At 33.8% G+C, this 26,550-nt stretch overlaps 1 long non-coding RNA gene across 1 annotated transcript in view; it reads right to left on the bottom strand.

The window, feature by feature from the left end:
* The window catches only part of LOC102951881, a 52,574-nt gene that overhangs the window by 14,054 nt on the left and 11,970 nt on the right, over positions 1–26,550 (bottom strand). The window contains exon 4 of the long non-coding RNA XR_006214526.1: positions 12,041–12,154. This is a non-coding gene — a long non-coding RNA (uncharacterized LOC102951881). The remainder of the gene's footprint in view (positions 1–12,040; positions 12,155–26,550) is intronic.

Genomic DNA, 26,550 nt, shown 5'->3' with positions numbered 1-26,550 from the left:
CTTTCATGTGAAGTGTTTCATATATAATCTCAATCATTTAAAAATGGTCCCATAAGATGAGTATCATTTATTACCATGTCTAATTTACTGATGTGAGAACAGTTTCAAAGAATTTAAGTATTATAAAATGAAGATAATAACACTTATGAATTGTTAGTTGTGAGGATTAAATGAGAAAAAGTACTTAATGTGCTTAGCACAGTTGCAAACATAGTAAGTGTTCAAGGTACAATTTATTAATAATATTAGTAAAATTCTATATTGTATCATTAGTCATAAAAATTATGAATCAATAGTAATATTTAGGTGTCTACCCAGACTTTATGTATTCTTTTAATTCTCCTGAGTCCTGACACTCATGTATAATTTAGAGAATGTGATTCCACGAGTAGAATTATTTAGTGCAGTGTTCAAGTCATTTTTCTTGAATTGAAAGGGAGATGTTTCCAAGGGAAAGAGTAAGTTGGGTTGATGGCTCTGGATTTTTGATACCTCTCCATATCCACATCTGCTATCATCAGTTTTAAGTAGTGAGTCATTTGAAAAAGGATTATTTTGAAATAAAAATAGTATTAAATACTATAAAGTAAGTAACAGGAAAATCATTGTCAGTTTTTCTAAGGTTAATGATTAGTGGCTCCAAGTATGGGTCAAGCATAAGCTGAATCAGCTTCTGGGTTTACGCCTATTCAGTTAGTGTCAGAGGAGTGGGCATATAGGGAACCAGTTTTCAAGAGATCCTGAAGAGTTTCTTAAGGACAGAGCTTGTTCTGATGGAAGGGAAAGCTAGCCATCAAGCTTTTGCTAGACACAAGGCCTTTGTGTCCAAAAGGAGAGGCTGTCTTTGAGTAAGCAATGTAAGTATCCTTTGGATTTGTCTTTCAGTTTAATCAATAAATCTGAGTCCGTGTGAGGAAACAAGGATGGGGGCAGAGTGGCTGTAATTAACAATAGAATTATTTTGTGTAAAGTGAAAATACCACCAAGTTTCATTGCATTGACTTGAGACAGTTCAGTTTCATTATGTGTTCTCAAAACTTTCAGCAAATCAATAGCAGTTGGACTGTTAGATAAAAAGTGGCAGCCTGTGGCTGATGGGAACTGGAGAATTAGAGGAGCAAAGTGCTGAATATGTCACATGCTGAATGGGAGGGAGTGCTCTGGAATAGGTTCTCTTGGAGAGATTCTCTTGGGACTCCATCCTTAAGGAGGGGACACTTTCTTTTTTTTTTTTCCATAATTCGCACTTTCTTTTTTTTTTTTTTTTCAATATATGAAATTTATTGTCAAATTGGGTTCCATACAACACCCAGTGCTCATCCCAAAAGGTGCCCTCCTCAATACCCATCACCCACCCTCCCCACCCTCCCACCCCCCATCAACCCTCAGTTTGTTCTCGGTTTTTAAGAGTCTCTTATGCTTTGGCTCTCTCCCACTCTAACCTCTTTTTTTTTTTTTTTTCCTTCCCCTCCCCCATGGGTTTTTGTTAAGTTTCTCAGGATCCACATTAAGAGTGAAAACATATGGTATCTGTCTTTCTCTGTATGGCTTATTTCACTTAGCATCACACTCTCCAGTTCCATCCACGTTGCTACGAAGGGCCATATTTCATTCTTTCTCATTGCCACATAGTACTCCATTGTGTATATAAACCACAATTTCTTTATCCATTCATCAGTTGATGTACATTTAGGCTCTTTCCATAATTTGGCTATTGTTGAGAATGCTGCTATAAACATTGGGGTACAAGTGCCCTATGCATCAGTACTCCTGTAAGGAGGGGACACTTTCTTAAGGGGCTAGATAGAAAGTATAAACAAAGCATAGGTCCATACATTATATTGAGAGTTTTGTTTAAGAGAATGGCATTATGTTACCAGTGAGCTGTTGTTCTATCCAAAAATGGCACCAACTGTTAGCCTTTGGATAGACATACCTTCTGAGGTGCACTGGTTTTGATCTTTCTTTTAACCAGTGAATATTTTCCCCATTTTCAGAGTCATTTCTGTTTCCGTGGAACAAAGAATAATTTAGCCCCTATAAATTGTGACTCCAGCCTTTTTGCATTTGAACCAACTCTGCTAACTGGTACAGCCAGGGCAGTAAAATAAAGACAATCCTTGAAAGTTGTGGTAAGAAATTCTAGTGATCCTATACAGTTGGGTTGTCCATTCAGTCTGTACAGAAAAGGCAAGGAGACAAAACAGTGTTGAAAAAAGCCTAAAGCAAGTAATTAGTAGCAGGGGAAGGCAATGGCACATTTAGATTATTACACTTCACTTTGTATTGGTATCAGCTTCTGAATATTTCAGCAGCATTCATTTACATACCCACTGAGGATTGCTGAGCAGAAATTACCCTTTGTTCTCAGGCGTAGAATTCCACGGGGCTACAAGTTATATCTAGACTTTGGCCCCTTTAAATAGAAAGAGCCTTGTGATGATATGTTGAACGATATGTAATCTTCACTTTTGTTAAGTAAAACCACAGGATTTTCCTACAGAATCATTTGTAAGTGTCCACATCATGAGAATCAAAAAAAAAAAGTCTATTGTGAAGATGCTATTTGATGCGAATATTTTAAAAGTAGTAGTTAAATGTGATTTGTGGCACCTGTACTTCAATATTTGTCACACCCATCGCTTCTAGTACTACCACTCAAGCTCAGAGAAGGTAAATGTCCTTCCCAAGGTCACACAGTTAGTCGTTGAGGAACAGCAAAACCGAGTCTGCCAGTGCCCACTGCATCTCACTACTCAGGCCTGGTCAGACAGTGGCTTGGGAAGGGCTAACAAATGGAGTCCAGGTGTCTGAGTCACGTTGTTCTTAGGTGACTAAGTGGGTAGTAAATGCAAAGTATGTGATCTACTGTTAATAACCATCTAGACTTTGCATTTGGTTATTTGGATGGAAGAAAACACTAGAAAGCAAATTTTAACTTCATACACAAATACTAAATAAAACTGAGTTGATAAAGAATGAATAGAGAGGGAAAGTATTCCCCCAGAGAACTTTCTAAATCACTAAAGTGTCTTTTTCAAGCCATATTCTTACCTCTTTCGACCCTTGCTCCACAGTCTCCTCAAAGACCCTCTGCCAGTCAATTTCAGATGTATTATAAACATACTCTTGTGAACAAGAGCAATAATTCTCCTCGATGTGGGGCCCTGCTGCTGATGACAATCAGCCCCAGGTAGCCTTTCACTTACCAATTGCTGTTGGCTCCAAAATAAGTTTTGAAAAAAGTGAATCGGAGCTTAGGATCCAAATGATAAGTAAAATGAAGGAATGCTTGTGTTTTCACAGCTTGTGTTTTGGAGGTGGTCAGAAGTCACTGAGCTGACCCACCCCCGAGAGCCCTCATCATTGCATTCATCTATTAACAACCATTCCTGCTTGAGTTCATGCTGCTGACCTTTCCTCTGGAGTCATGTTTGAAGATTAGCCTTGTAGTCAGGCTAATGGCAATTCCTCCAAAATAAACTACAATCTGTATTTCCTTGTTATTCTGCTTTAAGGTTTTGGCTAGTTTATTAGAAGTTTTGACATCTGGAAGAGGGCATACCTTAAACTTCACATTGGAAGCACCTATTAAATGAATACAATAGGGGCATTATGAATTTTTAGAGAAAATGTGAATTGGAAAGAGGATTTTCCCCTGGATGAAGCATATTGTAGTTGTTGATGTACTTAGCTGGTCACTAGTAATCAAGGATAAAAAAGACTTTAGTCTGACACCAGAATTAAGTTAAAAAATCTAAAGCTATCTAGTATTAGGCCAGAATAGCTAGAATTTACTCAAGAAATTTTGGTGAATCTCTACTCAGTGCAATCAACCATTACCACAAGCAGTGGACTAGATGCTAGACTATGCTAGATTCTTCCTGCATTTCAAAAATTTTCATTCCTATTGGTAGAAACTACAAGGGAACACCAAATGAATTAGATATGTAACAAAGAACTCAGAGAAGAAAAACCATTTTGGCTGGGTTCGTAAGGTAAGTTTCATAGGGGGGTGGCATAAGATGGAACTTAACTTTCAATGAGTGGAAATTTTCATTTTAAAATACTTAGCAAACATTTCTATTTTGCATGCTCAATATGTTCACAGGTACATACTGGATACTGTGCATGACCACAAAGTAAGATACTGAAGTTTAGGAAACACTGCTTTGAAAACAGATTTACAGAAGAATTCCTAAATGTGATAGGTGGATTCAGTGAAAGTGTCAAAGTAAAATGTTATTTGTGCTGAGTCTTGAAAGGTTGGTAGGCTGTTAGCAAGTGGGCAAGAATGCAAAATCATTTTAAGCCATCTTGACATCAAATATAATAGACTAAGTTCGTGAACTAAATATATGCCCAGGAGAAACTTAGATATTATATAATCCATTCACTAGAGGGAAAAATGTTAAAGTCATCTCTTACTTTCATAGGCTTTCTTTGAAGGAGATTTCATAAGTTCCCACCCACCTATTCCCATATTTCTCCAGAATAGAAGCATATATGTTCTTTGTTGGAACACATTTTAGTTACATATCTAAAATTGAATTATCCATTTCCCTTTTTGATTGATTACTTGTGCTAGTAAGTAGTAAAGGTGGGGAATAAAGGATCACCTCCATAGAAGCTTTTATTTTTGTTTGAAATACAATCTGGGCTTTTCTGTAATAGAATGAATGGGCTAGAAATCGTATCCTTCTAGAGGCCACCGTTAACACGAGTCTGTATATCCAGAGCTCCTGCTGACTGATAGCAGTTGGAGAGTGGCTACATACAGGGGGAAAAGTCAGTTTGTATTAAATTTTAACTGGATATAATACATGAAGCAAGCCCACAAATAGATTCAAACTTTTGAGCACTTTTTCAAAGATCAAAACGTACCGTAACTACCTGGATTTGAATGTGAGGAACATTTGGAATATATGTTTTTGTACTAACCAACAACCCCCAAAGTGTATGTGCTTATATAAATGTGTTCATGTAGAGTAGCACAAGGATACTTATCCTTGTTGTATATTCAGGTGAGGCAAACAGCTTTTTGCTGTTGACTGTCAGAGTGTTTTATTGAAAGCTTGTACTCTACTAAAGAAAGCAAGGTCAATGCTGGGGTAAATTTCTGGCATATTGTTTAAACTTCTAAAAGGGGGAATGCCATTTAGAATAATGTGGTTTTTATTAAATAAATCTGTCTAATAATATTAAGGTGCTATTTCAATGTTAAGAACAGACAAAGCCAATCTTAGGTACTAAGAGATGGGGGCAGGAGGTTGAGGTCATGATGGGGAAGGAATTGGGCACTGGTTAAGGCTAACACTGAGCACAGGAAAAAAATGAAAAAGAAAAGTTCCCTGTATTTCTGTATTGGAGGATGGTTTATTATTTTTTTAATTCCCCCTGCTTTACTGAGTTTTCAACAAAGTGAGGTATATAATTTGAGTATATTTCTAATATGGAATGGAAACAGTTTTGTAGATTTTCTCTGGACAGATATGAAAAGAAGACCTTTGTTTTTAATAATTTAGTGAAGATTGGTAATAAAAGTTATAAAAGGTAAAAACAAGGGATATTGTTATAATTTAGTATGTCATGAAATTCTAATGTAGATTTTGAAATGGTAAGTTTATATCAGTATTTTCTTAAATTATCATAAGCTAGTGAACAGATTATCTTTTTAATTGATCTAAAATTCACAACCATGGAGAAACCCACTAAAGCCTAGAATTTTATGTATTTACCTTTTTTGGTAAAATTCTTTATCCCAAGAGAAAACATTTGAAATCTTATTAATATTATCCCACAGCACCTTTTTCTATTCAGTAGCTCTAAATTAAGAATAGTTGCATAATTTAGCTTTAAATACACAATTAATAACAGCTCTCTTCTACAAAAAAATGTTTTAGGTGTGTTTAATTGAAACCAGATCTCTGACAAATATTTAGAGGCTTGCAAACTGAAATTATATGAGATTGATATTTACATCCCACCATACATTGAAGTCCTTGTAAGAGAACAGTGATTAACCCATTTGATGTTTGTTATCAATACGGTTTTTGGTAGCCAAAGGGAATATGTTTGCTTTTCTGAGGCTAATTAGACACCAAAGACCAGGGACACCTGGTAAGACAGAAGTCTCATAATACCTAAAGTAAAAAAAAAACAACAAAAATAGTGAGAGTCTTTATTCCTGGCAAAGGGGTATAGCTGATTCAAAATGTGTTATGGAATGATGAAATAACACACATGAGGAGTTTAGACATTGAAAAGCAATATGTTCTTCTTAGAACCCTTTGTCCATTTTCTATTAGTAAATTGACCTTGGAGGGAGGGAGGAAGGAAAAAAGGAATAAAGAAAGGAAGAAAAGAAATTCATTGATTGACATAGAATTTCGTGTATTGAAGGTTTATAATTTTTGAAAGTCTTGGAAAACATCTTGGGATATTCTGGGGAAGGCAATAATGTGATTAAACCTTGCAGAGATGGGATTCATTGGTAAATCGCCATATAACTATAACTGACTTGATCTTTATTGTCCCATGTTATCCCCATTTAATTTCTATAGCTTTCTCACCATTCCTTATGGTACCTCAATTCTTCAGAGCTAATAAAGAAAAATTATATTTTTATTCTCTTTTAAATCCTGACATAATTTTTTTTTTCTTTTTGTGTTACTCCTCTCCCCAAACACACCCTGAAATGGTCCATTACATGGTTGGTGCACCACTTTACAGGTAACTCATCTCTGGGTCTTTGCAGCCTGCTAGACATGTTACAGTAATAATGTTTTCCATTAGAATATTTAAAAATTTTTTTTCATTAATTAATTTTTAAATTAGTTAGCATATTAGTGCAACAATGACTTCGGGAGTAGATTCCTTAATGTCCCTTACCCATTTTGCCCATCCCCCCTTCCACAAACCCTCCAGCAACCCTTTGTTTGTTCTCTATATTTAAGAGTCTCTTATGTTTTGTCCGCCTCCCAAAAAAATAATATATTTTACTCCCCTTCCCTTATGTTCATTGTTTTGTATCTTAAATTCCTCATATGAATGAAGTCATATGATAATTATCTTTCTCTCTAATTTCTCTTAGTATAATACCCTCCAGCTCCATCCACATAGTTGCAAATGGCAAGATTTCATTCTTTTTCATTGCCAAGTAATAGTCCATTGTATATATATACCACATCTTTATCCAGTCATCCATTGATGGACATTTGGGCTCTTTCCATACTTTGGCTATTGTCGATAGTGCTGCTATAAACATTGGGGTGCATGTGTCCCTTTGAAACAGCACACCTGTGTCCCTTGGATAAATGCCTAGTAGTGCAATTGCTGGGTCGTAGAGTAGTTCTATTTTTAGTTTTTTGAGGAACCTCTATACTGTTTTCCAGAGTGGCCGCATCCATTTGCATTCCTGCCAGCAATGCGAGAAATCCTCTTTCTCCGCATCCTTACCAACATCTGTCGTTGTCTGAGTTGCTAATGTTAGCCATTCTGACAGGTGTAAGGTGGTATCTGATTGTGGTTTTGATTTGTAGTTCGCTGATGATGAGTGATGTTGAGCACTTTTTCATGTGTCAGTTGGCCATCTGGATGTCTTCTTTGGAGAAGTGTCTATTGATGTCTTTTGCCCATTTCTTGACTGGATTATTTGTTTTATGGGTGTTGAGTTTGATAAGTTCTTTATAGATTTTGGATACTAACCCTTTATCTGATATGTCATTTGCAGATATCTTCTCCCATTCTGTTGGTTGCCTTTTATTTTGCTGATTGTTTCCTGCTCTGTGCGGAAGCTTTTTATTTTGATGAGGTCCCAGTAGTTCATTTTTGCTTTTGTTGTCCTTGCCTCTGGAGACGTATTAAGAAGTTGCTGCAGGCAAGATCAAAGAGGTTTTTGCCTGCTTTTTCCTCGAGGATTTTGATGGCTTCCTGTCTTATGTTTAGGTCTTTCATCCATTTTGAGTTTATTTTTGTGTATGGTGTAAGAAAGTGGTCCAGGTTCATTCTTCTGCATGTCGCTGTCCAGTTCTCCCGGCACCACTTCCTGAAGAGACTGTCTTTATTCCATTGGCTATTCTTTCCTGCTTTGTCAAAGATTGGTTGGCCATACGTTTGTGGGTCCATTTCTGGGTTCTCTATTCTGATCCATTGATCTGAGTGTCTGTTCTTGTGCCAGTACCATACTGTCTTGATGATTACAGCTTTGTAGTATAGCTTGAAGTCTGGGATTGTGGTGCCTCCTGCTTTGGTTTCTTTTTCAAGATTGCTTTTGCTATTCGGGGTCTTTTCTGGTTCCATACAAATTTTAGGATTATTTATTCTAGCTCTGTGAAGAATGCTGGTGTTATTTTGATAGGTATTGCATTGAATATGTAGATTGCTTTGGTTGGTATTGACATTTTTAACAATCTTTGTTCTTCCTATCCAGGAGCATGGAATGTTTTTCCATTTTTTTGTGTCTTCTTCAATTTCTTTCATAAGCTTTCTATAGTTTTCAGTGTATAGATTTTTCACATCGTTGGTTAGATTTATTCCTAGGTATTTTATGGTTTTTTGTGCAACTGTAAATGGGATTGATTCCTTGATTTCTCTTTCTGTCGCTTCATTGTTGGTGTATAGGAATGCAACTGATTTCTGTGCATTGATTTTACATAGTACTTTTATGTGTTTAAGTGAATAGATAACTGAGTGAGAGTATTTATAACTCTCTAGATAAGAGATGCTTATTGGAATGTTAAAAAACATTTGGTTATTAAAAATTAAAAAAAATCTTTGAATGAAACTCATAGATTATGTAGAAACAGTGGTTTTGACTTTTTAAATAGCATTACCACTCCCACACCTTCTCCCCACCCCCACTCTTTTTGAAGGAAATTAGGGGAAGCTCAAAGTAGAAAACAAATTGATGTTGTTGAAATGGGGCAGAGGCCTGGATGTTTCCCTGTGCTGCTTTTGGTTACCTCTCTCAGAGGCCTTTGAGTTATGCCATAGACTCCTAAGTTTCTAAGAATGAAAGTTTAAAAATCCCTGATTTTGATTATAGTCACCTTTTACAGATGAGGTAAGTGAGGCTTGGGGTTTGTAAATGGCTCACTTTCAAGTTAATATAGCTTATTAGTCTTCAGCAAACTTTAAAAACCAAGGATTTTTTGTCCATAGTACAGTCACTCAGTGCCATGGCTCTCTCAAAGCCCCAGATGGCTGAGTCCTTACTGGGCAAAATGAAAACATATTTTACTCTTTAATTGCCAGGTGATCCCAATGTCTCACTTTAGAGACATGTCTTCTGACATATTCTTACAGCTAAATGCCACTTTCTCCCAATCTGTCATCATGGCCCATATGAAAGGGAAAATAATTTTAAACTTCCTTATTTGCTTGTCATTTGAGTAAGCCTTTCCATGTGCATACTAATTAAGACCAAGTCAATACACTGTTAAAAATATGTTGAGTGTGGAGCTTACCAGTGATAGAGGATGACACTATCATCTAGGAAAGGGATGGACATTCAGATGATAGCTTGTATCTATCCAGCACTTCATGCTGTGCAAAAATGCCTGCAGAAACACACTAATAGGACTCAAAAGATTCTGGTCAAGGGAGCAGAAGCTTCCAAAGATTGTGAGAGTTAATATAGGTAGCAAATCAGAGCCAAGATTTGAATTGGGCTTAGATTTGGTTGAGCTCAATTATCATGCCCTTTTAAAAGGCTTTAACAATTGATATGTCATTTTTGATTGCTCATTGCTAATTGTATAAGTGATTGGAGATAAGGTAAAATACTAGCTATATAGTACAGGTCAATATGATAGGCTTAGAGAAGAACCTAAATTTTATAATACTCCGAAAGTGTTTTTGAATGCAAAGAAACTGTTGAATTTTCTCTATTCTTGATATGCACTGATATGATTGTTTTATAATAGGTTTCTCTTCTTTGGCCCTTGATGATCATACAACTTAATGGATTACACAACAGTCTCATGGCCAGGAAAAATATGAAGGCCACTAATAGCTATTTCATGCATTTAATATTAAGTGAAATATTTAATTATATGATGAGTTTTTGATTATTAGAATTTCTGAAGTTGGAGAAAAACAAAGCAATACTAATAGGACCACTGAACCATTAAATACATCATATTTGAATAAGCCTTAGTCTTGGATTGTGAATAAGGTTAAGGATTGTGGCATTATATCTATAAGTTACTAGCCTCTGTATGGTCATAAAAATTTGGCTGAATACTGCTTTTTAAATAGAACAAAGTGACATGAGGAAAAATATGTGTACTATCATCTGCTCTTCGCTTAATAGGATCCTCTGGTGTGCAAATCACGACAGTGGAATGATGCAGTGGGGCATATGGACAATGAATCAGGTAATAAATTGAGTGTAACACTAATTATATTCACTATGAACTGAAATATATACATTTGATGACCGTGATGGCACACCAATGTTCAAAGCCCAAGGTGAAAAATGCATTTCAACTTCTCTCTTTATAAAAACTCAACAGCCTGCTACAGTCTGTGTCTGGCATCAAATTCTATATATCTACCTGTGTTTTCAGTGTGGAAACCCAATTCCTAAAGGAAAGGTCATTACCATTATTAAGTTTTATAAGAAAATCAGTACGTACTAGTATCTATTTAATAATGGAGACATCATGAATGTCAGACTTAACACAAGTTGCAGAGTGCTAATAACTCCTAAAGTGTATCCTTGTCTCAAGTAGAAGTCAGTATTGGAAATTTTATATTACCTGCTCTGCCTGAAAGCATTAAAAAGTATTTCTGTAATAGCTAGGCAAAAAAAAAAAAAAAAAAAGTGACTTTTTTACAACTTTGCCTAATTTCTGGTTCAGTTTCAAAGCTGATAATAGTCAAGTCATATGGCATTGGCTTAAATTAAGCAAAGGGATTATTTTAACTACAAACATTTTGTATTGCCTTCAGGATGAAATAAAGCATTTATGTGTGCCTGTTTGCAACTTTGTAAGGCATATGTGTTCTATATACATCATTAGCTATATCAAAAATGTTTTTTCCATAGTTCTTTTAGTTTTGGAATTGCATGGATATAAAATATGCATTTATTCAGAAACTAAACAAAAAACTTTAGTAATTTCTGCATTACAATGACCCTAATTCAAGTCCAGTGATAGATTGAAAGAGGTTGTTTCTTTTTCTATTATATATTTAAATTAAAAATAGGAAGATGTAGTTTCTACTAATGAGTTTTGTAGGGCTGTTTTAATATGATGTCCCTTAGGAGATTTCTTCACTCGGTATGAAGGCTCCTAAGAGGTGCTTGTGCACCTGATTAATTCATAAATGGCGCTGAGGGCTGCACATTTGCCCAATCCTAGTTAAATCATAGTAGGCGGCTATTCCTCTGTAGGATGCACTGCAAATTGTGATGCTCTTATTATACACCTAATTACAGCATTCTACACCAGTCTTATTCTTTTCATAAATTCTTACAAATGTGACGTCCATTTTAGAAGTTAGAGATCGAGGTTCATTAAAATGACTTCAATCCATATGAGTGAGATAGAACGGTGACTTGTCATTCAATAGAAAAATGCTCTGAAATTCTAATAATATATATTAAAATATGGAGAAATTAAAACATAATGATTTACAGAATTAATTTTGTGTTAAGAATAATAAGCAAGTAGTTACTATGTGAATATAAGATGAACAAATGAAAAACATTAGAAACTATAGATGTAGTAGTTTTGGGGTGAGTAACCAGTTTAAAATTTTTCATGTTCTAGAGCATAACACTTAATCCTTCTGTACCCCTGTACCTTGTGCAGGGTGGTAATCCAACCTATCTTATGTAGAATATGAGAATTAATTATATATATATACATATATATATATGTGTATATATGTATATGTGTGTGTGTGTGTATATATATATATATATATATATATATACAGTGCCTGACAAACAGTAAGTTTGATATAAGCTCTTACATAGAGCTTTTTTGCTCAAGCTCTATCCAGTATAACTCACTTAAGTAATACGTACTGTTTTCCACTATTTTGTTTCAGCGCAAACTAGTATTTCCCCTGCTGCTTCCCTCCTATCCTTTGACATTGCATCTTTTTCATGTTATTCTAGATGGGAGGAGAGGAGTTTCCCCTTTAAAATTAGAGACAAGATAGATTAGAGTTTCATCAAACACAAATTTGGACAAATAATACATATTGTTTCCTAGCTTTATAGCTGAAAAAAAATCGGCCCAGCATATAAATAACATGTAATTCAAACTATTTGATTTAAATATGCCTTGTATAATTTCTCCCATTATATGAAGCAGCAGATACTGTGCTTATTGCTGTATTTAAATGTTTAATTATCTTCTGAATCTCATCATTGTTTCTGGACATACACAAGTAGTAACCATGTTACTTATGTTGGGAGCATTGTACTGAGCTAAATCCATCATTTAACTCAGCTAAGAAATCAGGTCTATTATTACTGTTTATCTGCTTCTGTGATGTAGATACTAGGTCCAGGAACTTTCTGAACATTTATCTAAACCTGAGACTGCTCCTTCAGTATGGTCCTTTCCTTTTATTCAGGACCTCAAGGATGTCAAGTATATTAAATAAAGGAAAGGAATATGAGTATTATTAATGTTTTAAAGGAAACACAAAGAAAAATGAAGCTCAGAGAAGTTAATAGGCTTATCACAAATTTGACAACTAGTTAATGGTGTGGGTAGAACACATGGCTTGTGATTCATAGTCATTTTTCTCTCCATTCTGCATTTTATCACAAAGCACAAGAGACAGGAAAAAAGGAACTATGAAAATTTAGCAAATATATAAATGTGAAAACATATTGTGAATTCAGTCTAACACTTTTCTCTTTTAATTCACCAATCACATAGTTGCCCAGAATTTGAAGCTCTTTTATGACCTTTCAATATGACACAGCTCAATTGTTTCCAATCAGTAAAACAAACAAACAAACAAACAAACAAAATACAACCCTCCCACCCAAAACAAAAACATAAACCCTTAGATGTACAGTGCTGACTTACATGATCTAATATATAACAGAAAATGTTTTTTTTTTTCCTGATAAAGATGTTCTAAGTTTTAGTAATACAGTCTTTCACTTATAAAATTATCCAGTTTATAAAGCACACTTATCACCTTTTTAGAATGCTTTGGATATGTGCCATTTGGCCATCTTTGTTTTCTTTACATTTTAGACCAAAGTGTAGAGAAACTCAATCACTTAGTAAAGCTGTTCTGACCCTAGTCAAAATAAGGTAAAGAATTAAGTGGTTACATGTGTTGGTAGGGTAAAATTTCCATTAAGATTGAATCAGCAGGATGATGCGCTAATCTCTTATTGGAAGAAAAAAGTACATTGTATTTAGAATAAACAGCATACTTGAGATCCTGGTCCCTTAATATTGGTGGTTCACTATATATATGGTGGCAGTGGTAGTCATATTGGTGAGGAGAAAGATTGAAGATGAATCCTACTACACCTTATAAAAGGGAAAAGAGAAGTTGCTTCTGTTGATGTTTTTTCCATACCATTAACTAGTTATAATAGAATGATATCTTGTTCTATGTTAGCTTGTTATCTACCATTAGCCAGAGAAGTGGAGAATGTTTAGATTCAGCATAAATAGAATTGTAAAATGTTTAACTTATCAAGTGAATCTGAACAAATACAATTATTAATAAAAATCACTTATTTAATTCTCACAATGATTAAAGTAGTAGGCTATACTAGAAATCAAACATCGTACAGTAAGGTGATCATAATTTTTATAAATATTACTTCTGAATTGTATCCCTAACAGTCACACTGACTTTATAAAGACTTTAGGATATGATCCCTTTAGATTTTAACTATGTTTGTGAATGAGTAGCCCATACCACTTCTAATTAGAGTCCTTTCGTTTTAGTGGGCAATGGATAGTAGGGGTGATTGAGATTCTAATAAGTTGCCAAAGCATGTATTTTTTTTTTTTTAAGTCTCCCAAGCTATATAGGGATCATCTTTAAAGCTGGAATAAAAACATGCTTAAAAATTTTCTTTGGGATATCATAAAACTTCTGTTGGATCTGGGATTTTTCCCCCAAATAAAAGTAGTCATTCTATTAGTATTGGAATATATGAATTAAATATCATATACCAGTAATTACCTTTGCCTGTTTCTTTTACTATTTAACATTTATTTTTTACTTTTAAATTGGCCATAGGTAGCCATACAGCATCTCTTAGATCCAATACAGTACATGGGAGGTTATATTAAATTTTCTAGGCCTCTCAGTTGGCGAGGAAGGACCAAGAAGTAGCTGAGCACTGGGCAATGAACCTGAAGGGGTTTCAGATTGAGACCTAAACATAATTCATGACCCTGGTTACTGGAGTTCATTGATGTAATAATATTGGATGCCACAAATGAATGCTTCTAAGGGAATTGTGTAAGTTACAGGAAGTTGGAGGATAGTGATGGACAAGTTTAGCCCCACCAACCTCCCTGAATTTCTCTTGCTCATAGAGAGAGATAGGATGAAACATGGGAAGTCAATATAATCTTGAAATGTCAAATTTAAGCTGAAAGTGGCTGAGTGTACCTAAAAATGACAGGATTATGCAAAAATGGAGGGTCATGAGCTAACTTAGCTTTATAGAGAAATACAGAATACTATAATTTTGCACATCTGAGGCTGTGATTATAAAATCATACCTTGCCTCTGATATAAAAATTTAAAGATATTCTAAATAATTCTTTAATTCTCAGAGTGTCTCGGCTTAAGTTTTGGGTTCAGTGTAGAAGAATATTATACTGTCTGAACCTGTTATTTGTCCTAGAAAATTAAAACAGGTAAATTGTTTTTTGTTTATTGTCCAGCTCTAGGTTTTTAATCTTTAAACAATACTTATTATGAATAAATGAAGAGACAAAGATTCATGGGGTGCCTGGGTGGCTCAGTCAGTTGAGGGTCTGACTTCGGCTCAGGTCATGGTCTCATGGTTGATGAGTTCAAGCCCTGTGTCCGGCTCTGTGCTGACAGCTCAGAGCCTGGAGCCTGCTTCAAATTCTCTCTCTCTCTCTCTCTCTCTCTGTCTCTCTCTGTCTCTCTCTGTCTCTCTCTGTCTCTCTGCCCTTCCCCCCGCTCATGCTCTGACTCTATCTCAAAAATAAAATAAGCATTCATTTGTGGCACTGCATCAATGACCTTCAGTAACCAGAGTCATGAATTATCTTTAAGTCTCAATCCGAAACCCCTTCAGGTTCATTGCCCCAGTGCTCAGCTACTTCTTGGTCCTTCTTCACCATTTGAGAGGCTTTTTAAAAAGAGACAAAGATTCAGATAAAGCATTTCAATCTGAAATCACACAAATTATTTATAGCAAGGGCCTATGAACCTTGAATTTAGCAGAATGTATGGCAATAATGAGCTGGGAATAAATGTTACAATTTTCCTTATTATTATTACTTCCCACTCTTCACCAATTTAGGAGGGAAACACCAAATTGAAGGAAGCCTCTTTTGTCTCACCCATATCCCCCTTCATGATAATGTTGTAGAAAGAGTTGGAAGCAGCTTTGGGAGCATAACTTAAACTTGCTAAATGATCTCCTCTTCTGGAGGATCTGATTGCTTTGTTGACTGCTGATCTGAAAGCCACAGCATAATCCCTTTGCAGTAGTGGTGAGGGAGGGAAGGGACAGTTCATGGACACACACATTGTGTAAGTCCTAAGGTGCCCGAACTTATCCCTTGATAAAGCCAATCCATTGCTTCTATTTACAATCATGGTTAAAACTGTTAATATTAAACACAGGAAGATTATAGTAATATCTCCATTCCTTCCTAAAACAACTAAGTTTCTATCCATTCCTGTTGGTATTTGTACAATTATATCTGTGACAATTTAACACCCAAAATATGATCTAATAGTTCTATTCAATTTTAGACTGAATACTACCATACCAGTCTACTATATTAAAAATATTTGCATATGGCATTCTCCTATTCTGAAAATTTATGAATTTTAATAAAGTTAGATTTTATAGCCCATAGTTATAATTATTCATAATCCAGAAATATTATTTAAAGGTGACTGAAATTACGTGAAAACACTTAACAGAAGAGTTATATCTTTCACTTTCCCATTAGTTTTTATATGTTGATTATTAATTTCACCATAATAAATAAAGGAATACTTAATTGAGATAAAAACTATACTTAATTTTGAAAATATGTTTGTAAATTAGCATTGTACAAATATGTCCTCATGATAACCTACAATTTGTCAAAAACCTACCAACCTGTGAAATAATATGTACTTTGATCTCACATTATAACTATTAAGTATTTGTTTTTCTAAGGGAAAACAATAAATAAATAAATAAATAAATAAAAGAATACTACATAATTCTAATAAATAGTGATAATAACAATGCTGTAAGTCAATAAAGTACATCAGGTTCTATGTAACAAGAAAATAATAATTTTATACATTAAGATATATAAAATGAAAAATAAAGTTTTAGGTATTTATTTTAGAGCATTTCATAAATTGGATGATTCTAGCAATTTCTCACTGTCCTCCTTCTATTTACCAATAATTTACCAGCTGTTCTTTTAAGTTTTATTTGCTTTCTCAATTCATTTAAAGATAGCTTTATTGCTGGGTATATACAAGTCAACAAGAGGCATTAACTGTCCTGAAGAGTTTCACAATTAGTTAGAAAGATTGTTAGTTCATTTATATTTGCTCCAAATTGTACCCCAGATAATTTAAGGCCATCATGAGAACTTATATTGTAACAGTAAAACATGAATAAAAAACAAGTGAGAAAGAATAAGGAAGGGGAGAATAAACAAGAGTAGGGAAGTAAAATGTAATTAGAAATAAGATTCATGCCTTATATTCAGTGAAATTACGTTCAATGAAATCTTAAATATTTTAGGTTGGATATCTGTAAACAGATAAAATACAATGTGTGATTAAGCATTAATAAAAACTGTAAAGTAGAGCTGTAAGAGAAAAGTTGCATTGCATAACTAGCCATATTTTTGAGGTTTTAACTAAATCAGAGATTTTTGGGAAGAAGTGGTACACTTAGGAAGGAACAAGAGGAAGAGTAGACACATGGAGAACAGGGTGGAATAATCCATGCAGACATGAAATATCATGGTGTAGAGTAGTGTAGTGTGGTTGGGAAATCAAATGTTGCATCATAAAGTAGAAGGAAGGACAGGTGGGGTCATCAGTGAGCATGAAACTGACCAGATCTACAATGTGTAGCTTTTCGTGTTAGAAAAGTATAGATAGAGAAGAACCTCAGTGACCCGGGTTTGAGATGATGGTTCAGTTGAATGATTGTGAAAATAAGGTGTGAATTAGTTAGTTATTCTCAAGTTTTTATTGAGAAAAAAGTCATATAAAGAAAATAGTATAGTGAACCCCCAGGTGTTCACACCCTAGATTATTAAAGACACTGTTTCATCTGTATATTCACCAACCACTCTTTGCCCCACCCCAGCATTCCCACTGGAATGTTTTGAACCAAACTCTAGACATTATGTATTTCATCGGTAAACAGTTCACTCTGTATCTGTAACATAGGACTTATCAGAAACATAACTGGAACACACATAAAACATTTAATAGTCACTATTAACATTTTCCCAGTTTTTCTTCTAAGAACTCTTAAGGATAGTATGCTAAGGACACTTTTTTTGTCCTGGTTGTGTCTGTATATTTCACATGAAAGTGCATTTTGGGGAGGCTAAACTGATTGAATACTGTTACTGTATGTTTCAAATGATAGTCTTATAATGCATCTTAGACTATTTAAATTCTAGGACACAGGATTCAGTTGTCAACAGCTAGGATGAGATGAACTACTAGAGTCAGTACCATCTGTAGTTTTGTGAATGGAGGAAAGGTGACAGAACATACCACAGTTCAGTTTTCAAAGGTGCATAGTGAAAGATCATTTCATAAATGATTTCACTACTTTTTGGAGAGCTAGAAACTGCTTGAATATCTCCTATATCTATTTAAGAAAATAGTTTGGGTAGCTATAGGAAATGGATGAAATAGCTACTAAAATCAGTAATGCAAGGAAAGCAAAGGAAAACATAAACCAGACAAAAATACATTTCCAGGACCAAATTTTTAAGTATTCTGTATTTTGTCATTTGTTGAACCACAAATAGGCCTACACAGAGCTGCAGTTCAACATGATTTTGTTGCTAACAAAAATAAAATTTGGGGCACTGCTTTGCAAATCAACCAGACAGGACCATGTCCTGTAACTGTATACAAATATATACAAATGTATACATACATACATACATGCAAAAGAAGTGTCAGAGACTAATTGGAAAGTTATAGTTTGGCATGAGTAAATGTTGGAAACAAATTACAGAGGGGTAAAAAGACTTAAGCTAGAAAAAAAACACTAGTTCTTTACAGGTAATGTACAGTTCTACTTGATAAAATTCAATTTAGCATAGATACTTCAGAAAACTTATTTACTATTTATAATATTTATGTCAGAAGTAATAGATAGTCTTCCTTGAGCTTCAGTAAGTCTGCAATTGGTCCCCTAACTTGCAAGTGAAAGTGTTTATTAAGTAGTAACAGATGGAAAAATAGAACCAAACTGCACACAGGAGAAAATCAGAGTCAACATATTTTATTTGCAAAGGGACAATTTTTAACTAAAATTTTTGCAACTACTACCCCACCAATAATCTTTTCCTATAGTAAATGTAAAAATGACTTTTAAATGTTTATTTTTAAGGGAGATATTTCAGCTTAAGCAGGCAAAAAGTTTATTTAGTAATCAAAAATGACCAATATTGCTTTTGAAATGGTTCTTCCAAACATATATATGTATGTGCATGAAGTTCTTTATCAAAGGTAAAATAAAAAGAAAGTGTATCAGTAGTTTAAAGTGTACAAGTCCTTGGTGACAATAAACTCCTTCATTTTACTCTACAATGGCTGACAGCGCTATGCACAAAAGTAAACAATTGTTCCCAACTTCAGAAGCCTGCAGAGGTCAGTATAGCAACAGCAACAAGACATCACATAGATAAGTTAATCAATACTGAGGGTGGTCCATTAGATCACATACTTATTTACATATACCAACATCTTGAACATTAAAATGAAATTTGTAATAATGAGGATAGAACACCCTTTGAAGAATTTGTCTTTGTAACTGAAGAAAGTCAACATTTGGAAAATCATTCTGCTCAAAAAAGTGGGGGATGCAGTGAGAAATGAAATTTAAAATGTTGACCACTTTATATAAAAATAAATGTCTTTTATGTATGCTCAAAGATTTGAAAATTTTCTGTTCCTTTGAAATGAGGGTAGTATTCTTCATATCTGATTCACCAGCCTATAGCATCTATCAGTAATGCTCACTATTAACCTAGGCAAAGCTATGACTTTTTGGTATCAATGTAGAAGTGAAGTTTTCTTATTTCTGGTAGTATTTCATACAAATTCAATGTAAAATTGCTTCCAAATACAACAGTAGTTCTAGGTACAATTTATACTTTTCTGTATGTACATTGAACATAAATATTTTAAACCCCAACATGTAAATGTGCACAAATATGTGTGTGTGTGTTCCTTTTCTTATGAAAATACTTTTACAATTTGTTTTTCGTAAAAGTGAACTGACAGGTTTTAGAAACTGTATTCTGATATCCAGAAACTGTCTTCTCCATGGTGACCTGTCAGTAACCTTTGTCATGACATTGAAGGAGTACCCTCTCTAGGGGTGAGAAGTATTTCAACTTCAATAGTTCCTTTGCTCCAGACATGTATAAAACAGAGACTATAAACATATACTGTAGGCTTATTTTGGCTCCAGTTAAGCTGACACCATCAAACTCATTTAGTTTAGAACTTGCAGACATGGTTTCAGTATCAGCTTTCTGCTGCAATCCAGAAGATTAAAGAAAAGCTAGCTAAAACCAACATTGGGCTTTTGCTGGGACAGCAGTTATCTATTGAAAAGTAAGTTCCTCATACTTTTATAATACTTAATGCTAGAAGTGTCACTCTTTGTCTCTTTGGTGTTTCTTAATGCCACTATGGATGGGCAAGGTCAAAAGCTTTTTTCAAAAGATAAGAAGATAGATAGAAAGAAAGATTAAATAGGTATTTTTTTAAAAGGATATTTATTTACTTGTCAAAGTCTAAGACTTGCTTTTTTCTAAATGTGCTTTGGTAAGCACGTGTGAAAAAAGCAAGGTACAGTGCAAGCAATGAATTATTACTGTCCACAAATAATTACTTTTCTACTTTTGTATTTGTTTTAATTTTTTATCTACAAATTTAGAAACTATTCTGAGAACAGCATCTCAGTGTTCCTATAATATGACCGTGTTTTCTAATCCATGGCAGTATAATGGACTTCTAAAAGCCTACAAATTAGGCATAGATAAATAACCCTACAGTGGACATAAAATAAAAATAATGCTGGTTAATATCTAGATATCACATTCTATACCTACCAAAAAGTAACTGTTGAATTAATATAAACTGGTTCCTTATCAGGCCACAAATAAAACCCACTAGACTCAAAATGCGTATTTAGGCTATTGTCTTAACACATGCAGTAATTCAGAAATGAATAATTAAGTACAAATTTAAAATGTCACCTGCAATTAAAAACATTTTCACCTGAATAATGCTAAGATCAAAGAGTTGGTCAAGCCTGAAAATGATTGTTGAAATGACAATAATGGGAGCATCACAAAACAAAGTATGTGGTGTGCATCCAAAAGTGTAGTCAGATAGAAGTTCAGAGGTGTTGTAAATGCTTAAATTTAAAAATAAGAATAAACAAACAACTATTGGCTTTCAAAAAGTTGGACAAATGAAAGTAACCAGAGTTGAAGAAGGCAGCAAAATATAAAATAAAAAATAATTGTAAAAATAGCACAATTAACAAATCACTCCAAGATCGTGTTCTTTGAAGAAAACCAAAACATGCAAATTTGTAATACAGCTAATAGGATACAGTCTGGCAGGCCTCCTACAGATGTGACATTGTCCCCTGGGAACCTGTGAATATGTTATATTAAAAATGACTTTTGAGATGTGATTAAGTTAAAGATCTCAAAAAGGGAAGATTATTCTGAATTATCCAGGCGGGACCAATGTAATCATAAGATTCCTCATAAAAGAGAGTCAGAGAGATGTAAGGACTGAAACAGAGATTAGAAGGAGAAAAGATGTTGACACTGTTGGCTTTGAAGATGGAGGAAGGGAACAGGAGCCAAGGAATAAGAGCAGCATCTAGGAGTGGGAAACAAGGAAGCAAGAAAGTAGATTTCCCCTAGAGCCTGCAAAAAGAGCACAGCCCTGTGGACACATTTTAGACTTCTGATATAATTACATCTTATATATATGCATATATATAACATATAGAATAAATTTTATATTCAATAAAACAAGAGATTATTTAATTTATAGACATCATGTTTATATATATTATACAATTGTTATATAAAAAAATTGTGTTGCTATGGCACTAAGCTTTTGGTAATTTGTTAACAGTGGCAATAGGAAACTAACACTGCTAATAAAAGGAATAAAATTTTTAAGGAGAATTAAAAAATAAGACTGAACATAAAACAGTATGCATGGCTGAAATTAAAATTAGTGGATCACTGAATACAATTTAATCTTAATTACTTTGAAAACCTAAAAGAGTGCCAGGATCTCCTGAAATGATTCAAAATCTCACCAGTAAAGTATGCAAAAATTTATGGTAAGACATACTTTTAAATGTAGATACAAACATCACAAAATAATTTCAGAGAAAACCCAAAAAAATGTTAAAAGTAAACCATCATGATATGTATTAACACTTTTAAGCTTCAAAACAATTCCCTGAGGCAAGCAACCTTGTTATCCCCATTTTATAGATGGAGAACTGAGGTTAATAGGTTCTAAATTCTATATTTATTTTTAAAATTTTTTTAATGTTTATTTTTGAGAGAGAGAGAGAGAGAGAAACATACTGTGAGGTGTGAGTGGGGGAGGGATAGAGAGAGAGGGAGACACAGAAGCTGAAGCAGGCTCCAGGCTCTGAGCTGTCAGCACAGAGCCTGACACGGGGCTCGAACTCACAAACTGTGAGGTCATGACCTGAGCCGAAGTCAGCTGCTTAACCGACTGAGCCACCCAGGCACACCTCTAAATTCTATATTTAGAAATTTTAGAGCCAGTATGGGAACATAGCAAGCATGGTTTCAGTATTTATGTTACAACATTTTTATTCCAGGAATGCAAAGATGGATCAAAATAGAGAAATTAATTTTAGTAAATCATTGGATCAATAATTTAGAAAAAGAAATGTCATCATTTTGTTTGATTTCAAAAATTTAGATGAAATGCACTGTCTCTCCTTTTAAAAAAAAAGTACCAGAAACAAAAAAATACCATGATCAAATTTACTTCAACGATAACCAGCATTGTAGTTGATTTTGAAACATTGAATACACTTTTTACAATTGGGAACCAAAACAATCACTATTATTCAAGATAGTTCTGGAAGTTCTAGAGAATGCAGTAAAAGAAGAAAAAAATGAGATGTTAGAATTGGAAAGGAAGAGATAAAATTATCATTGCTAGAAATCACAATTGTTTAGACAACTCAAATTAATTGATAAAGTTAGACCTAATAAGCAAGATCAGTAATGTGATTAGTTACAAAAATCATTGTTTACAATACATCACTGTAAAAATATAGTCAATACAATAGGAAATATTTTCATTCACAAAGCAATGAAAATATGTAATACCTATAATAACTTAAAGATGAAATGTGTTCCAAACTTGTCTGAGATATATCTATGAAGATTTGGAAAGAAAAATTAAAAAAGGGACTTCAGTAATTGTTTTTCTGAATTAGAAACATAGTAAGCTAAGATAGTAATTATTCACTTAAATAATTTATAAATCCAATTAATTGGGAGGGTGGGTGATGGGTATTGAGGAGGACACCTTTTGGGATGAGCACTGAGTATTGTATGGAAACCAATTTGACAATAAATTTCATATAATGAAAAAAAAATTTAAATCACACAGTATAGCTTTTCTTAACTGCTTTACTTTGGGGTAGGCTTTGTGTTAAGTTTATATTATATATAAATTATATAATATATATGTTTCATATATATATGTATGCATGCTTTTAAAGACAGTATCTTGCTGATTAAGATATTCTATTAGTATTATTATTTGCAGGTGAAAAAACTAAGGTTTTAAAGAGTTAAGTAGATAACATGACACAATTAAACATGGTCTCAGGCTGTACAATTACATACCCTCCCAACTTGAACACTGTGTAATAGGACTTAAAATACCTCTAAAGAGTTTTGGGAAACTTTATCAAATAACTCTAAAATTCATATGTAAGATTAAATCTATGATAATAGCCAAGATAATTCTTTAAAAATATAGCTTATTTAATGTACTTGGATTTTAAATGTTAATTACATGATAAAGTTAATAGTAATTAATAGGGAAATACCACCAAATGAAGAGAAAACTTATCACCTAACATAAGTGTCAATAAAAAAAAGTAGCGTATATGATAAAAATTGTGTCTTAAATCAGTGCAAGGTGATGAAATATTTTCTAAATTGTGCTGGGACAGTTATTGTTTAGCCATAATTACATTCCCAGTAACATATCATACTTTAAAATATAATCCAGATTGATTAAATAATTAAATACAATACGAATCTGAAAAAAAGCAAGAAAAAATAAGCAAATATTTGTGATTTCACAATAGCAAAGTATTTATAAAAATGAAATAAATCATAAAAGAGAAATAAATGGATTTTGGTGTATAGAATCTTGAAGTTTTGTATAGAACTTGTATATAAATTTGTATATATACAAGTTTTGTATAGAACTTTTATATAAACAAAAAATTAAGCCTTAAATTGGGAAATTATTTTCAATTTATTTGATCACTGACTGATGTTATTAAATTATTATACATTAAGTATAATAAATATTAAAAAATCAAATGACTAAACATATAGTTGAAATAAATGCAAATGTCTAATAAACACATAAAATTATGTAACCTTACTTTTAATCAGTGAACACTAAATTGATAATACAGCATCCCTTCCACCCTCAAAACGAGTTGATTGAATGCCTGATTTCTGATTATAAATAAAGTCTGTTAATTTACTTTTTTAAGTAACAACTGTGTTGAGACAGGATTTACATATCATAAAATCTCTCCTTTTATACAATTTAGTTTTTAGGATATTCACAAGTTATGCAACCATAACCACTATCTAACTGTAGAACATTTTTATCACCCGAAAGAGAAAAAATTATACCATTAGCATTATTCTCTGTCCCCCCCACCCCCCCACCTTAGAGCCACTAGTGTATTTTCTGTCCTTTTCATATTTACCTATTCTGGAAATTTCATTTAAATGGAATTATCCATTTATGGTCTTTGTGATTGGCTTTCATTTAGCATAATTTTTTTCAAGGTTCACCCATGTTGTAGCATGGATCTGAGCTTCATTCCTATTTATGGCCAAATAATATTCCATTTTATGGATTTCCACATTTTATGTGTTAATCAGTTGATGGAGATTTGTTGTTTACATTTTATGCACTGTTATTAATAATGCTACTATGCATATTCATGTTCCAGTTTTTGTGTAGACATTTGTTTTCAGTTCTCTTGGATGTATATCTAGGACTGAAATTGCTGAGTTATACAGTAATTGTATGTTTCATATTTTGAAGTGTTTTTTAAAGAAGTTGTATCTTTGACAGTCCCACTAGCAATGTAGGAGAGTATCAATTTCTTCACATTTTTGACAAAATTTATTAATGTCTCTCTTCTTAATTTTAGTTATTCTAGTAGGTTTAAAAATTTCATTATGGTTTTGATTTTCATTTTCCTAATGACTAATGATACTGAGAGTATGTTTTCATGTACTTATTAGCCATTTGTGTATTTTCTTTAGAAAAATGTCTATTTAAATCCTGTGCCCATTTTTAAATTGGGCTATTTGTCTTGTTATTGTTGACTTGTAAGAATTCTTCTGTGTTCTGGATACAAGTCCTTTATTAGATATGCAGTCTGCAAATATATTCTTCCATTCTGTGGGTTGTGTTTTTGTTTTCTTGACAGTCTCTTATGAAGTACAGAAGGCTTAATTTTCAAGAAAGCTATTATTTTTGTCACTTGTGCTTTTGGTATATATCTAAGGAGACATTGCCAAACCCATGGTCATAAAGATTTACTCCTAAGTTTTCTTCTAAGAATTGTAGAGTTTTAGTGCTTCCATTTAGGTGGAAGTTGAATTGCTTTTGTATATTTTGTGATTTAGGGGTACATTTTCATTCTTTTGCATGTGGATATCCAGTTGCTCAGCACCAGTTGTTAAAGACTATTCTTTACTCATGAATTTGCTTGGCACCCTTCTGTGTTGTTGTCATTGTTAAGTGACTTCACTGGACTAAGTTCATGTAGTCTGTCTTTTTGTTTTATGCAGGCACTGAAATCTGTGCTGAATAAGCTGAGTGGTCAGTTAATGAGGGGACAGAAATTACTTTACTTGTCTTTAATTAATCTCCCTCCCTTTGCAAAGTGGTTCCCTGTGTTTGAAGGCATGCTTTAGTGCTCCAGCAGGCAGTCTACGTCTCTGCCTTAGCCTTCTGTTCCTACTTGTGAGGAGCCTCAAGGTCAGCTAGAGATGAACAATTAGGACATTCTCAGTTTTTCCTTGAGATATGCACAGCTCTGCACAGTGCTTGGCATTCTAGATTCTCAGGAATATATCAGAAATTTACAGATGTAAATATCATTCTTTAGGTTTTCCTTTTAGGATTTTTTTTAGGGGTGCCTGGGTAGGTCATTCGGTTCAGCATTCGACTTCTGCTCAGGTTTGAGCCCTGCATCAGACTTTGTGCTGACAGCAGGCTCTCTATTGACTGAGCCAGCCAGGCACCCCTTCATTTTAAGACTTTTATTCAGCCTCTTATTAGCACTGACTAGTACTTCACCTCAGGCTACTTTAATGTTAAATAATTGCCACTAATCACTTTTAAAAATTGCTCTAGGAATGTGGCTGTTCACACAGAGCAAGTTCTGATTCAGATCACATAAACGTAAAGAACTCTTTCAGGGACTCTTCAAATTGTGATATTTTTCTGGGAATGGGACTTTTGAGGATCTCCAAACCCATCTGTTTCTTCCAGTGGCTACTAGGTTGCTAATTTTTATAGCCACCATAGTTGTGAGGCTGCTGGTTTTAAAGAGTGCTGTGGACCTGGGGAGAGGAGGATGGAAATAGAGAAAACTAAAATGACACAAAGCTTACTCTTCTGAGATTCAGCAGTTTGTCTTAATAAATGCTCCTTGGGTTATTAAATTTCTAAGGTTCTGAAAAAGTTGACTTTGGTTGTTTTTGCCAGTGTTCTCATTGCTTCTTTGGAGGAGTAGATTTTTCAGAAGTCCTTTTC

This window comes from Panthera tigris, chromosome A2, assembly GCF_018350195.1.
Source record: "Panthera tigris isolate Pti1 chromosome A2, P.tigris_Pti1_mat1.1, whole genome shotgun sequence".
NCBI classification, from domain to species: Eukaryota; Metazoa; Chordata; class Mammalia; order Carnivora; family Felidae; genus Panthera; species Panthera tigris.
The sequence above is the reverse complement of the archived record's forward strand: the minus strand, read 5'-3'. Positions and strand labels throughout refer to the sequence as shown.